The following is a 14,685-nucleotide window of genomic DNA, read 5'->3' as shown; positions in this document are numbered from 1 at the left end:
GCCAACTGCTGGGCATCCAGAGATTTCTTCAGCTCATGTCCAGGAGCTATGACTGTCTGTGACATGGCATATCCATCACAGAATCACAGAATATCATAACTAAATTCATCACGGTCCAGAAACCAGATTTGTGTATTCCTCCACTGAGGCTCTGGCTACAGGCATTAAACTGGATTCCACTGCAAACAAACACCATGTTTTTTGCTAAGTTTGGAATGTGTTTCTGCACACCTGAGCAAAAAATGCAGAGACATCTATCGTCATCTTTAACCTGACACTCCAGGGGATTGGTGGACACGGACACAGAATCTAGGCTACTGACTACTCTCAATAATGCTATGGGAGAGGTTGACTAGGAGAAGAAACATGAGGCCCTGCACCCTCTATTAGAAAGCAACCACCCTACTTTCAGCCAGCTGACCATATTGCTTATCATTTGTATTAGCGATCTAGAAGTATAGTTTAGCCAAGATAGCATTAGGCAGGTTCCCTACTCAGAGAGGGTCCTCTTAGACTGCCAGAATAAGACAGAGAAATAACTTCAGGTGAAAGAGGGGTTGGGAATAGTTATAATCTGTTGCATGATAGGAGAGGAGACCACCCAGTGCATAAGAGATATGTGCAGTGATAGTATCACTGCATAACTTGCACATCAGCACCAGACTGCCCTGAGAAAACCAAAGAAAAGAGAAATATTGTCACTATCCATACTCACAAAAAAAAAATAATAATAAAAGGGCATTTCCATTCATTTTCTTTTTGGAAAGGTCACAAGCTCTTTTCTCTGATGAATTCTGAAGAGATGCAGGCACCTGAAAAGGGCTTTATTTAAGAGATGTCTCTATTCTCAGAGTTTTTATGGTGAGTAGTTTCAGGCAATTCCCTCTTCAATGTGTCAGCCTTAGGCATTTCCCTTGCAGAAAGTGTGGGCTGTTTTGAAGACTTCTATGATGTACCTTATTTTTCTTAAGCACTGTGTAAGGAGCTGAGGAACCTGTCTCAGTGCTCTGGATTTCAGCTTTAGGAAGGCCAAACCATCACTTGCTCTGTCAAAGCACATGAGTGCTAATGCGGGCCCTGTCTCAGATTTCTATCTGGCTTTTTTCCCTTAAAGATCAAGGTTTTCTAGCAATAAATACCACAAAAGTAGCTAAGACCTGTGCATCATATATGATACAAATTACAAGTACTTTTACAGCCTTAAGACCGACAGCTAAAGAAAAAAACAGTTCTATCTGCGTCATGGTCATGACTGTTCTTGAATCTATGGAGTGAACACAACTCTTGCTGGGGACAAAGCACTAGTGTTGATATGAGGTGTGCAGTGCAGAGATTGATGGATAGCAGAATGATGGGGTGCTGTTGGGGCTCACAAGACCACTCTGTGAGGTGGTGAAGATGAGCTCACACTGCTGTTTAATTCTCATGGGTTGGGAGCTTCTGGGAATGAAGCTGACCTCCAGCACAGGTCACAGCTGTTCAAGTGTGCACCAGGGTTCATGTTTGCTGAAGGTGGAAGGTTGTTACAGGAGAAGGGGCAGCTGACAAGTGAGGAGTTATGACTCCATCACTACAGAGGTCAAGCATTTCTAGCTCTCTGGTCTACATGCTGCTAATCCTTGCAAACAAAGTGTTTCATGCAGTTGCCTGGAAATCATAATGCTGATGACATTATCTCTTTCTAGAGTTCAAAAAGGGCTGGTTTTGGTTTGCAACTTCCTTCAAAATTCAGATGCTTAATGTAAGGGAACCAGTGCTACCTAAGAAAACTGGAACCAACCAGCTTTTATTGAACCATAGCACTAATAAATAAGGGATCATTACTTGCAGTTTTATATCCCTTTCATCCAGAATTCTCTGTATGCAGTGTAAGCATTCATTAACTCACAGCCTCATGATAGTACTGAGTTATAGCTATGTTACAGATCAAGGGTTGATACCAAGAGACAAAGCAACTGGGTTATTTTCAGGGAGGGAATGACTGCAGAGCCAGTGATGAAAAGATGCCAGAAATTCTGGCATAATTCACTTCTAAATCATTGTCATCATTTAAAAGTCACTGATAAATATTTGCCTTCCCATACCCTGAGACACACTGCCTTCCCTCATAGCACAGTGTTACCCACTCAATAATTGTATTGTTTCTTGTAATTCACAGACCCACAAAAGGATATGACTGTGAAGGGCATCAGGAGGACATTTCATCCATTTCCCCAGATTAGTCATTCCTGAGAGATATCTGCTAGGACAGGCTGTTTTTCAACAGTATGATGTCCTTAAAGACATCTAATATTAGAGATCACATGGCCTCCATCTGTAAAACTTTTCCATTGGTTTTCTATCCCCAACATTTTCAGTCTAACCTGCATGTTTCTCCTTGTAATTTAAAACTGTCACTACTCGTCCTATGCTCTATGGCCATGAGCACCAGATGTGCCTCTTCATCCCTTCATAATACCCTTTCTCACACGTGAAAACTGTTATCATGCCCCTCAGCCTCCTCCTTTTTATGCACTTTTGAGCTCAGAGTCACATTTCCTTGACTTCTGACTGCTGTCATGTCCCTGCAATATTTCTCCGGCTGGTCTGCAGCTTTCTAGAAGGTAATTGCCTGAAACCAAATCTGTGGCATACCTGGGGAATGCCCAGGTGGGCAAACCTGACCACCGCCCGCATCTCACAATGAACCCGCTGTTTGGCTGCTGAACTGCTGCCTTACCAGTTGTTCTTTATCCTCAATTCCCATGGCTGATCATTCCTGCCTGAGAGTTGCATTTGTCTCTATTGAATTTCATCTTGTTCTTTTCAGCCCATTCTTCCAATCTGTCAAGATGATTTTTGGATTTAAATCCTACCCTCCAATTTACTTGCAATCCTTCCTAGCTTCGTGTCAGCTGCAAATTTAATAAGTGTATGTTCCATTCCACAGCTCAGGTCATATTCATACACTTCTATGAGCTCCGGGAAAAGTGAGAGAAATCAGCAGACAATTTGACAAAAGCCCGCGCTCCTATGTACTGCTCAACTATGGAAGACGTTTCCTTTGTTTTTTTCTGAATAGAGCTGAGGTTCCCTTGGCTTTGATGCTCTTTTTAAAGCTCCCAGGGTTTTTTACTCCTGTTTTATTTTTACAAAAACATTTTGAATATTGACCATTTCTAATAATGGTTTTTGAAAGTCTGCTGTGAGATAGAGATATCAGATGTAAAACATTAGCCACTCACATTGTGTTAGCATTTTTAATGCTGTATTACACTATGTAAATCACTATTACAATACAAATGCCACTAATATGACAGAAATTATCCAAAACTGCTGACACCAACAGTCTCCAAGGGAAAATTTCTCTGTGATCAGCTTTAATCGGGCCTTTCTCAGAAGCTTTTATGTAGCCTCCCACTCATGCAGGTCAGGGCATCTGCCAAAAGAGTATTTTCCTTGCTGTTTATGTAGTGCAGCAAGTGACCGTTTAGCTTAGAGGCAGGAACGTAAATCCTAATGTGTTTGATTTTCCGGGCCATGGTGGCACCTTTTCCATCAGAAACAAAGCTCTCTTCTAGTTCAGCTTACTCAGCAGGGTTCGTAAAGCTGGATAATCCCATGACTTTCAGCTGCTAAACTTGTTGCAGATATTTAATATAAAATGACACAGCCACCGTTTTTTAAAATATTTCATTGGCACTTAAAATAATAAATCTGAGGCCACTGACCCACCATGAAACAATACTTAGAGTAATGGTAATGGCATCTTTGTCACAAACCATTGTGATTTATGTTTATGAGCAGTCTGAAGTTACCTGAGAAGCAGAGAATTTTAACTAAAGTTACACAGTAGTGTCTGTCTTGCCTCTTGTAAAGGGCACTATAGAAAACATCCAAATCTCTAAAAACATATTTAATGGGGGAAGTAACAGATATCAGGAAAAGGTGCCTTTCTTAACTGTACTTTTCTTTAAAACTTCACATTATTTATCTATACTGGTGATTATTTAAAAGTGACTGCAAACATGAATCCTTGTTTATCCATCAAAAAGAATACTGAATGGGGTTTTATACCTGTGGTATTCTACCTGGTTTCTTGTCCTTCTTTTGTCTGTACAAGTCAGCAGTTTTCTTCTGTAGCCAACAGGATGCACCTTCTGTATCAACATCTTCATATGGGAGTTTTTTGGTCACTAATGTTTTCAGCATTATCTGTGGGGAAATCTAAAATTATTCCAGGCATTGGTCCTTTAGACTACAATACCCAGAAACCTCAACAGGCTGCAGGCTGAGAAGGTAAGGTACGCTGAATTTTTAACTGAAAAGTCTACAGCCTTTTTCACCCAAATAAGTCCTCGCTTCAGATATACGGCAACTTTAACAAAGAATATATACCTCAGAGCATGATCTTTAATTTTCTGCTTTCAACAACATTACTGGCAATGTCATTTGGTTCTACGTTAGAACCTTTTTTAGTGAGACGTCAGATCTCTTTAAACTTTGCCTGAAGTAGTAGCAACTAAAGTTTGTGGAATGACTTGATCCTAAGGAAACCTGAATATGTTGCCAGTAAGGGCATGGACACTTACTGGTACGTATTTCTCTTCCAGGCTCCTGTTATAACCCTAAGGAAGATAGCAAACAGCGCCAGCTGAAAGATCCAGTGCAATTAAATACAACGGATGAGAGGATGGAGCTATAAATAACACTTTAAATATGTATGAAAAGGAACTCAGAGCACTAGAGGACTTAATTATTTTCAGTATATCCTCTCAGTAGGATTCTCCACACTATAGCCAGAATCTTCTTTCTTTTTGTTCCTCCAAAGGGACACTGTTGTCGAAGTCTCCCTTTCTGTGGTACCTCTTTCTATGGTCTGTACAGACTAGATGTCCCATGTAAATTAAGGTCTGGAGAGACTGTGTCCTGATATTTCAGGGACTGTTGCAACCCCCACAAGTGACACATTGTAAAACAGGCTCAGAAGGAAATGGAGCCAGGGTTTCTCCTGTCTCCAAAACATTTTGTATTGTTGATTCTTCTGTATTCCTCAAGGGCTGGTCAGCAAAACACTGAGCATTGGAGAATTGTTTTAGAGATTTGTTGTTGTCATATGTGCTATCAGTTGTCAAGAGCTAAAGAAACTTGTTACCCCAAAACAAAACTGAAAAAAATGTATCTTGTATTTCTGCAGAAAAGAATCATTTGGGAAAGAATCAAGAGGAGTAAAGTTTGATTGCGACTCTTAGAATAAAGTACTAAGACTTTGAGACTGGCTAGAAGGAAAAATAACCAGCACTACAAAACACATTCCATGCCTTCTAATATGTCATGACACACCAGCTTAGACATATGCTTTTGCCTTTTTTGAATAATAGTCTAATATTACCACCCAAACTAAGAGTGAGTAATGTCTCACTTCTTTGAATCTTCACAGTATAAATCCACAAGCATAAATTCACTTCTCAGCTCAGCACATTGAATGCTAATATCTATCAGTGCTTGCCATATTCCCACAAGAGTCAACAGCTGATATATGAAAAGTTGTTTTCAGCTGTATTACCCTGGGGAGGAGGGAAAATAGAGGATATTCAGAGATACCACGCTGGTGGTACAATAACCAACAATGACAGTCTTATTGCTTACTGCCACATATTCTCTCTCATCATAAGAAAACATCACAGATGCCTTTACCACCAACAAAAGGTACAACAACATTGGCGGTGGCACATGAACCTACTTTCAGCCAGTATAACTTCTACTCTGCCATCATTACCTGTAAATGTATATAATAATTTATCTAAAATAACTGAAGAGTGAGAAGGAGGGACACCATTTCCTTCCTTTAGGGACTCCATGGTATGTGGGAAACTGTCATAATTATCATTGGTCACATCAGAAAGCGGAGGGTGCTTTCTACATCAGTATTACTGTTGACATTTTCTTTGGAAAAATAAGATCTTTGCCTGTAAAACAACAACAATAATAATAATAAAAATAATAATAGCTTAATATTTGACTGTGACACTGCAGTGCAGTATTGGTTTTGTATTATAATTAGCTTGTTTCACTCACCCTTTCTGCCTCCCTTACAGGGCTCTCATGGAATCATCCTTCAGTGTCCCAGAGGGTATGGCAGAACCCTCATCTGTGGAGGCATGGGTTGTACCTTCAAAGACAGAGACTGCTGCACAGGAAGCCTTGTGTTTAGCTAAACTACCTGGCTTCTAGAAACAATGGGGTGTATGAGGAAAATCTGTGACAATACAGTAGTTCCCCTAAAACAAAATGTTTTCAATTCCAAGCTCTGTGCTCCTCTGTGAAATATCTGTGGGCAAGAGACATTTCCCATGGAAAAAAAAAACAAAAATTGAAATTTCATCCAAAAACGTGTAGATAAAAAATGATGGACAAATTCTAAATCTTATGACTTGCAACACTATTTTCATTCCAGAGTGGGAAATAATTTGGGAAAGAATTGAATAAAAATGTTTTAATCACAAGTACTGAGCAAGTTAAAGGAGTCAAGTATCAAACATAAGGGAAAATAGTAAGCTTTTCTGAAATCTGAGCTGATTTACATCTCCTATATAGATACAATGTTACAGATGACTGCAAACATCTTTAATATATTTCTGTATTTCTATTTCTCACCGTTCACTTGGAGTAGTTATATGTCAAGGTGTCCAGAGACAATTTTTCTTTTCTTCATGTTTCGTGACCCAAAACTTTGACTTAATTACATTATATTGTCCCTCCTTGATAACAAATGAAGTGAAAAATATTGTACATACCTCAGATGAAGAAGCTTCCTTTATGAGAGGGAACATGATAACCTGTGCATGTAGAAAAATGTGTATGGAAAAGGGTTTTATCCAGCTGTGAGGATAGCTATTGAAACAGGCTTTGTTCTCTGTCTCTGTTAATGGTGGGAAACACTGGCCAGACCTTGCTGAGATTAGGAGTATATCAGAATCCCTGCATATGGTGCACAGAGATGAAGTGACACAGAGGTGGCTCTGGGAACTTATGATAATTCAAGCTGAAGTGGCCAAGAGACTGTGGAGGGTAAAAACCAGTTGACCCACCACCAGAGCTGTAGACACTTTGTCAAGGACAGGGGTACAGCACATACTCCTTTTAAGACATCTCCTAAAAATGTAGATTCATCTCATCTTCATGTCAGCTTGCTGTTGCTGGGGTACAAGAAAGAGATCACCACAAATTGTTCAACATACACAGGTTTCCTGAAAGACTCCAAAACATTTTTAAGAACCTGAAGCACCCAACTTCAAATTAAAGCACAGGGGCTGTGGTCAAAAACAGTGCGTTTTTGGAGCATAGCTGCTCCAACAAACGACAGGCAACAGAGGGAAAACTTAGAGCTCTCCACTGAAGCCACTGTTAAACAGGGGAGGACATCACCTACTGACAAGGTGTCCTCCTACGGAACTTTTCGGCAATGAATGCTGGTTTAGCCTTCCCAAAAACATGGTTCGTTTCTTTGCCCTCTCAGTCCTCCCTCAAGAGATTTATTTGTTTTACTTGTAGGGAAAGAAATACAGTTCATCTAATTACAGTTCTGCATCACTGAGTGGGACAGTGGCACTTTGTGCCTTCGCAATTAAATGGGACTTTCACACAGTCTCCTGTTTAACTTTTGAAATTTTGGACTTTATACTTAAGTCAAACTTCTTCAAGGTTCTGAAACGGTTTAAAGAACATTTTTGTTTCACCACCAGCAGCTAAGAAGATGGGTATCAAATATACTGAGGTTCTTTCTCTTTTTTTTACCAAGTTGGAAAAATGCTTGTCCAAAAAAAAATCCATTAAAAGCTTCTACTCATTAAAATTTCTGTTCATTTCTCAAGAGGTTTAGAAAAGCTTTGGGTTGAACTTCCAATGTGATATTTCAGCCTTTTGGACATTCACTCATCTGAGTGAAGTGTAAAATTGTAAAATACCATTCTTTTCTCACCACAATAGTTTCCTTTTATGAGCTTGCAACCAGCTATCGATTTTTGCTTGTTCATTTGCAAAGTGATACACTTCAACAAAATATACAGTCCCTTAGATTTCCTGTTTATATGAAGTCTCAATATGTTGATGAGCAAGAGTGTTTCACATCCCCTACACTCCTGTACCTAACATTCAGAGGAACCTTTACTGTCGTGGACACTAATCTGTTTTGAGGTAAGTGTCATAAAGAATTTATTTTCCAGGCAATTCTTCTTAGCCCATGTTTTTGGCACCTAGTACCACTTATATAAAGCTAAACTGTACTAGGAGTATATTGTATTAAGCTAGCAGTAGGTTCAGCATTTTGTTTAGGTAATGGTTTTCCAGGAGTCTTCCAGACCAATGTGAGATCTTCTAAGGGTTTTCAAACACAAGAAGTGCTAAGAAGGCACATCCTCTTGTTTGACAACCCAAAAGTGTGTTTGTTAATGAGGAAAAGCAATATACCCCACTGCCTGAAATTATTGTGAAAGTGTGTTTACAGTGGAGTGCACCGTGGACTTGGATGACAGATACCCTTGCTAAGCTACCTACTTCTTTCACCTGGATTGCCATTCTACAGGCTATCTCAGAACTGAATTTTAGTCACATGCATTTTCGGCTATGTAGATAGGAAGAAAATTGGTAGATACCATTTATCTTGACTTCAGCGCATCTGGACTCTCATGTGCAACTTAGGAAACATGGACTAGATGAAAAGAATTATTATGTGACTGCATTATTCATTGGAGAGACGTTTATTAAAAGAATAGGTGTCACTAATTTCTGATTAAATTAGGATGGATTGAGTGGATGTTTACAGGAATAATCCTTAACACTACGTAATACTTCCCTTTGTGATTTTCAAGACAGGATAGAGAACACAATATATTAAGTTTACAGGGATCACCAGCGAGGTGATATATGTATGACAAGACAGAATTAGAACTACAACGGTATTGATAAATTGGAGAAATAGTCTGGAAAAAAAAAATGTAATTCAATAACCTAAAAAATGCAAAGCTCTGGCTTTCTGCAGGAATAGTAAAGCACTCAAAATCTGAAGGGTAATGCAGCAGCACTGCAGAAAGTAGCTCAGATTTAAAACTAATCACCAAAAAGAATACTATTTGTTAAAAAAAGAAAACAAAAACAAAAAGACAAACACATGTGTATTTACTTATTAAGTGGCTCTGCTCTAACAGTAAGATTTCTGAGTGATGTTATGTCCTCAATATGCTTCTTGTGGCCAGCTTAGGTGATGGAGCACAAAAAAGATGTAGATTAGCCAGAAAGAGACCAAAGGGCAACAATGAGAATGATGAAGATTAAGAAGGGACATCTGGGGAAAAATGAAGGCGTTGGATATTATTCATCCAAAGACTGTAAGTTTAAATAACAGGCAGCTTAGATGAAGAAAGGAATGAGCTCTTCCCTTTGTCTGCCTGTCAGATAAGAACAAATGCTCTCACATTTCTGAAAGCAAATATGGGTTGGACATAAGGAAAATCTTTCCAGCAAGAAGGATAATGAAGCAGAGAATCCAGGACAGTATTGGAAACCTCACTTGAGAAATTTGTAACAGTTTTTTGGGCAAATGTCTATCAGGAATAGCATAAGAATAGCTCATCCAATCTTAGACGAATGACTGCGTGACTCCTTCAATTATTTTCTGTTCTTATTTCTTATAATTCCAGATTTGTCTTCATTTTTGACCATGGTTGTATTCCTTCTGCTGAGAAACCCTACTCTTGACTTTTGATTTTTCTGTAATCTATCACCATTTTTGCCAAACTCTCAACAAATACAAAACTCTCATCCAACACACACCTGACATATCACAGGATGGTGGTATCCATTAGTTTTCCTTATAAATTATAAAGTTGTGAAAAACTGCATGTACTTTTGATAAATTTACACTTTTGGCCATTTCACCTTCCCTCTGCCGTCAGTCTGCTTACCAGTTTCCCCAGGGACAATCCTTTCATTCCAAGCAGATGAGCAAGTTCAAACAGTTAACCAGAAGGTATCTGTATCCAGCAAGGATCCTACAGAAAAAATAACACTCATTGTGGAAATATACCCTCCCTCTCTTCTTCCCCCTGAGGGCAACAGGTATCATCAAGTAGGGGGGTAAGAGATACTCAGTCATTCCTGATCTGCCATTAAAATGTTCACTGACAGCTGGCGATCATACTGTTATCTTTACACTCATGCAGAAGGGTCATTCCTGGACTTACAAAAGCAGATTTGTGTAATGTCTTAAACCATTACATTTTAAAAACATTTTTAATAAGCTCTGATGAAATCTAAAAATCTATGAAATCAAATGAGAGGCTCCTATTGATTTCAGTAGGGTGGAATCAGATCCTTTACAAACATGCAGAGGTTAACGAACTGGTTATGAAGTCTTTCTTCCCCTGTAATTTGTACATTTGGTCTCATAATATAACAAAGGCATCTAGGGAAATATGTACAAAGAAACAATGCAAGAACATTTAACAATAGTGCTTGTGCCTTCTTTTGCTTCCCTTTGAAAAATCTGTCATATACCAACTGATCAATAATTTGGGCAACTCAATCTCCCAGAGATAAAACCTTTATACAGAGACTCCACTACTGTGTTGTCTCTTCTTGTCTGTTTAATATTATTTAATGTGAATTTTCTACTGGCAAACCACAGGTAGCCTAGATAAAATGCAAGTATTGCAAAGTTGTCTAACAGTAAATCTGAATTTTTGCCTGTTTCTGAATATAATAGTTATATCAGTGATCAGTGACATTTCTGCTTTGCATTTTTTCCATCATTTGCTTCTATGTTTCTCAAATCCATTTCCACAGTGTGATATATCTCTAAAATGCAAATATTTTACAGAACACTGCCCAGGACTACTGTACACCTAGAATTTCTTTACTGATATGAAAAAAGTATTGTGGAATACTGAAAAAACATGAACAGACGCAATCCTAATTTAACCATTTACAAAATTCTCATCTGCCTAATAAAACTATTTCAGTCAGCAATGTTAGTGGTTTGAATTGTATGCTGGTGAAGCAGAGCACTGAAGTGCAAACTTGTATTTCATCTATCAGGAGTCATTTAGCTGGAAGTCAAAGGAAAGTCTGCCTGAAGAGATCTCCGTAAGAAATCCACTGTAACAAAACTGGAATGTGCCTGGGATTTTTCAGCTTGTTTGTTTCAGCTCACTGCCTTGTTTGTATCGATTAATGTGTGGTTCCTCAGAACCTAAAAGATATACGGTATGACAGGTAGACTTTTTTCCTATAGCCCTGAACTTTGTTTCTTTGAGATTTTCTTTTTGAACCAGCAAGTTAAGCAGGCCTCTCTCTGGCAGTGAACTTCTGCATGCACCATTGCTGCAGACAGATGAGAAATATTATATTATTCTAATAATTTTTTTAGGTATACCTGAATCACAAACAACTTGGAGGTGGCTGTCATGAGGTGCAGAGAAATGAAAAATAGTATTCCCTTCAGCAACACCACCAGATAAAAGTTTGGGGTTTTATTCAAAATGCACAGAGCAGTGGATGGATTTGGTTCACATTCAGATGGAGCAAACACACAAAGTGCAATGAAAATCTTGCCTTTGACTTCTAAGGGATGCAGACCACACATTATGACAAAAAGCCAAACCACAGAGGTGATTTTTTAGTTAATGTCCATGGTAATAGATCTTGCAAATCCAGCTCAAGACCTGTGTATTTTGTGTATTCTGAAGAGGATCCACCTTCAGCCATTGCTGGTGAGTGGCATGCTTGCACTGTTCCATTTGACTAAATTTGCTACAATTGCAGGGAAGATGTGCTTGGCCTTCCTTTCTCAGGAAAGTGAGCACTATGCACTCTGCCTAGCAATGCAGAGCAAAACAAAACCCAGCGCAGAGGCTGGCTCGCAGGCATGTACATTATCTTCTCCCTAAGCTGACAACCAGAGATGGCAGCGTATGAATGAAGGTGCCATGTATACAGTGATTATGAAATATGTATCCGCACTGTCCAGTTCACATTAGCATGAGTACGAGCCTCTTATTAGGCTAGGCTGTTTTCGCAAATGAATGTTACCAGGCTGTTCGAATTATCTGCACAGTCAGATATTCATTTTTAGCTTTTTCATCATAGCTGAAGACAGCTCCACTTGATCTCAGCAAAGTTATTTTAAAATCTGAGAGTTTGCCAATGTTTCTTTTGAAATGATCACATCTAGTGTGACTCATTACTCCTGGATTTCATTTGTCAGAGCAGCTAAGTAGCCTGGCTTTTGCATTCCCAGTGGCCATTATCTCTGTTTTTAACAGCCAAAGAGCTGATGCATGGATACACACTATTCCTGTGTTTTCTTGCAAAGACAGAGATTTTGCTGGAAACAAAACAATAAAACAAGAAACTAGAAGGATATGATAATCCATAGATTCTACAGAAAAATGGTTATTGACTAGAAATGCATAGTTTACTGAGTATTTGCTCTAGGGAGTTGATTCATTGGGTTTCTTTCCTTTTAGATCATATGTTGTATGTCCTGAAATTGTCCTGTGCTACTGACACTATGTGTTATATAATAACTTCTAGCAGAAATCAATACATTAATTCCAAGTATGGCACTTGGTTCCACAGTATGATCTTTATAGATCAAACTAGTGCCACAGTCTGCCTAAAAGTATGTGAATGATCCTGTATATATTTTAGCCAACTATTTAAGCAAGTGAAGACGGTTCCACTAGCCTCTAAATAAACCTGATTTTAGGCAAATACTTCACTGAGTTAGGGTCTGAATCATTGTAAAATTTAACTGAAGAAACCATTTGATTAGCTGACGTGGAGCCTGAACCATGTAATTATAAGATCACACACAGCTGGGGTGGAATTCATTAGCCAGCACATTAGAGTTACCTTTCGATAAGCACAAAGGGGGAAAATAATCATTGCTCCATACAATAGGCATACTACAGTTTGGTGCTGCAGCCACTTGTTTTCTGATTAGCAGTGAAACATGATGATGATGATGATGATGATGATGTACAGTTGCTGAAAACAATTTCATGTGATTATTATGTCAGCAAAGAAAGTTCCTACCACTAGTTTAAGATGTCAAACCAAATGTAACAAAATCTTTCAAGCCGTTAAAATTTCACATTTATCAAAAGATCCCCTCTAAACTGCAGCATGATAAGAGTAGCATCAGCAATAAAAAAAAAAAAAACAGATATAAACACTAAAATTGTTACTGTGACCTTTAGGCCATTAATTTTTTTTTTTTTTTTTTTTTTTGGTATAAGAACTGAACCTGGAGTAATGCTTGCTACTAGTTCTAGATCTATAAAGATGAATGATGTTCAGCTACTTTTGGTTTGGTAGATGTAATAAAGCAAGATTTCATTCTAAAACGCAAACAGGAATATCTCCTAATGTATGGTAGGCCAGGCAATGCTGGGAGACAGCAATTTCAGATGAATGTATGACATCTGCAGCACAGCTGTTGAGCAGGTTTGCGATGAACCAGGCAAGCAGAAATTTCATTGTTGTGTGGCAATAAGTTAAGGGAATACTATTACCATAAATGAGCATGGTCCAGTCACATAAAACTGTAATTTCTCCTTTGAAAATATTAAATTTTGAGATACAATTGTGTTTGTTAGAAGGAAGGGCATATAAAAGACCAGTAACATTAGCTAGTTAGTTAAATAGGCAACATCTCTGTCTGTGATGACAGTTAAGTATTATCATCACAGATATTCTGATTTTTAAAGATTTCTTCACCTGTGGTAAAGAATTCTATTTCAGAAAATAAATAAATAAGAACACCACTGTATGCAATTAAACTGTTCCTCTGCCCATTATACAAACTAACACTGAGAGAACCTTTCAGATGATCTGTGAGCATGGCACTTTCTGCTGTCTTTTACACCCAAACCTGCTGGTAAACCTCTGCACTTCAGAGATCACCTGTTCGCTTGGGGTGTATTGCAAACCGTTGTTGGAACAGACTCTGTGTCTGGCCTTGAGAGTGGCCTGGCTGTAGCCCTGAACCAGCATGTCTGTCTTAATATGTCTCCAGTCTAGCTGAGACTGTTACGTGTCTGGATCTCATTTTACAGCAGGTACTCATAATAATGACAGAGAAGAGAGCTTAAACCCTCTTTGTTCCTGAAGTAAATCCCTGCCTGGTGTACATGTTCCCACCAAGGTCGGTACTTCCTACAAATGGGCTGATATGTTATTTCAGCATATCATTTATAGAGAAAGCAGCTGATAAATTAAATTCTAATATATCACCTCCATGTTGCAGGTGACAGTCCAAGCTGTCGGAGGTGCAGCATGACTATTGGGCAGCATAGCACTAGCATTCAGGGGCTGTGAGTCCTCTGCCCAGCTACAGTGCAAATTTTTCTGCTGAGTGACCTTGAGCATATAATTTAATACAAACAAAATGATTCAGACTTCAATTTAAAACACTTCAAAATCTGCTCTTGAAAAGCTGTATGAAAGCCAGCTATTATTATAAGCAGCACTAGGATCTGCACCAGGTCTCCCTTGTTTCTGCATCTATTGTTATCTTCATCTCTGCTTTTGTCTTCATGACTTTGCCTCCCACAAACCCCATGCTATAATCAACCTTCATGAGACCGCACTCAAATCAGACCCCTTCAGCAACCTGAAATAATTACTTCAGTTTAAGGCAAGTAA

Source organism: Pezoporus occidentalis, unplaced genomic scaffold, assembly GCF_034315485.1.
Source record: "Pezoporus occidentalis ecotype Australia unplaced genomic scaffold, CSIRO_AGI_Poc_V1 ctg48, whole genome shotgun sequence".
NCBI lineage: Eukaryota > Metazoa > Chordata > Aves > Psittaciformes > Psittacidae > Pezoporus > Pezoporus occidentalis.
This window is presented reverse-complemented; position numbering follows the sequence as displayed.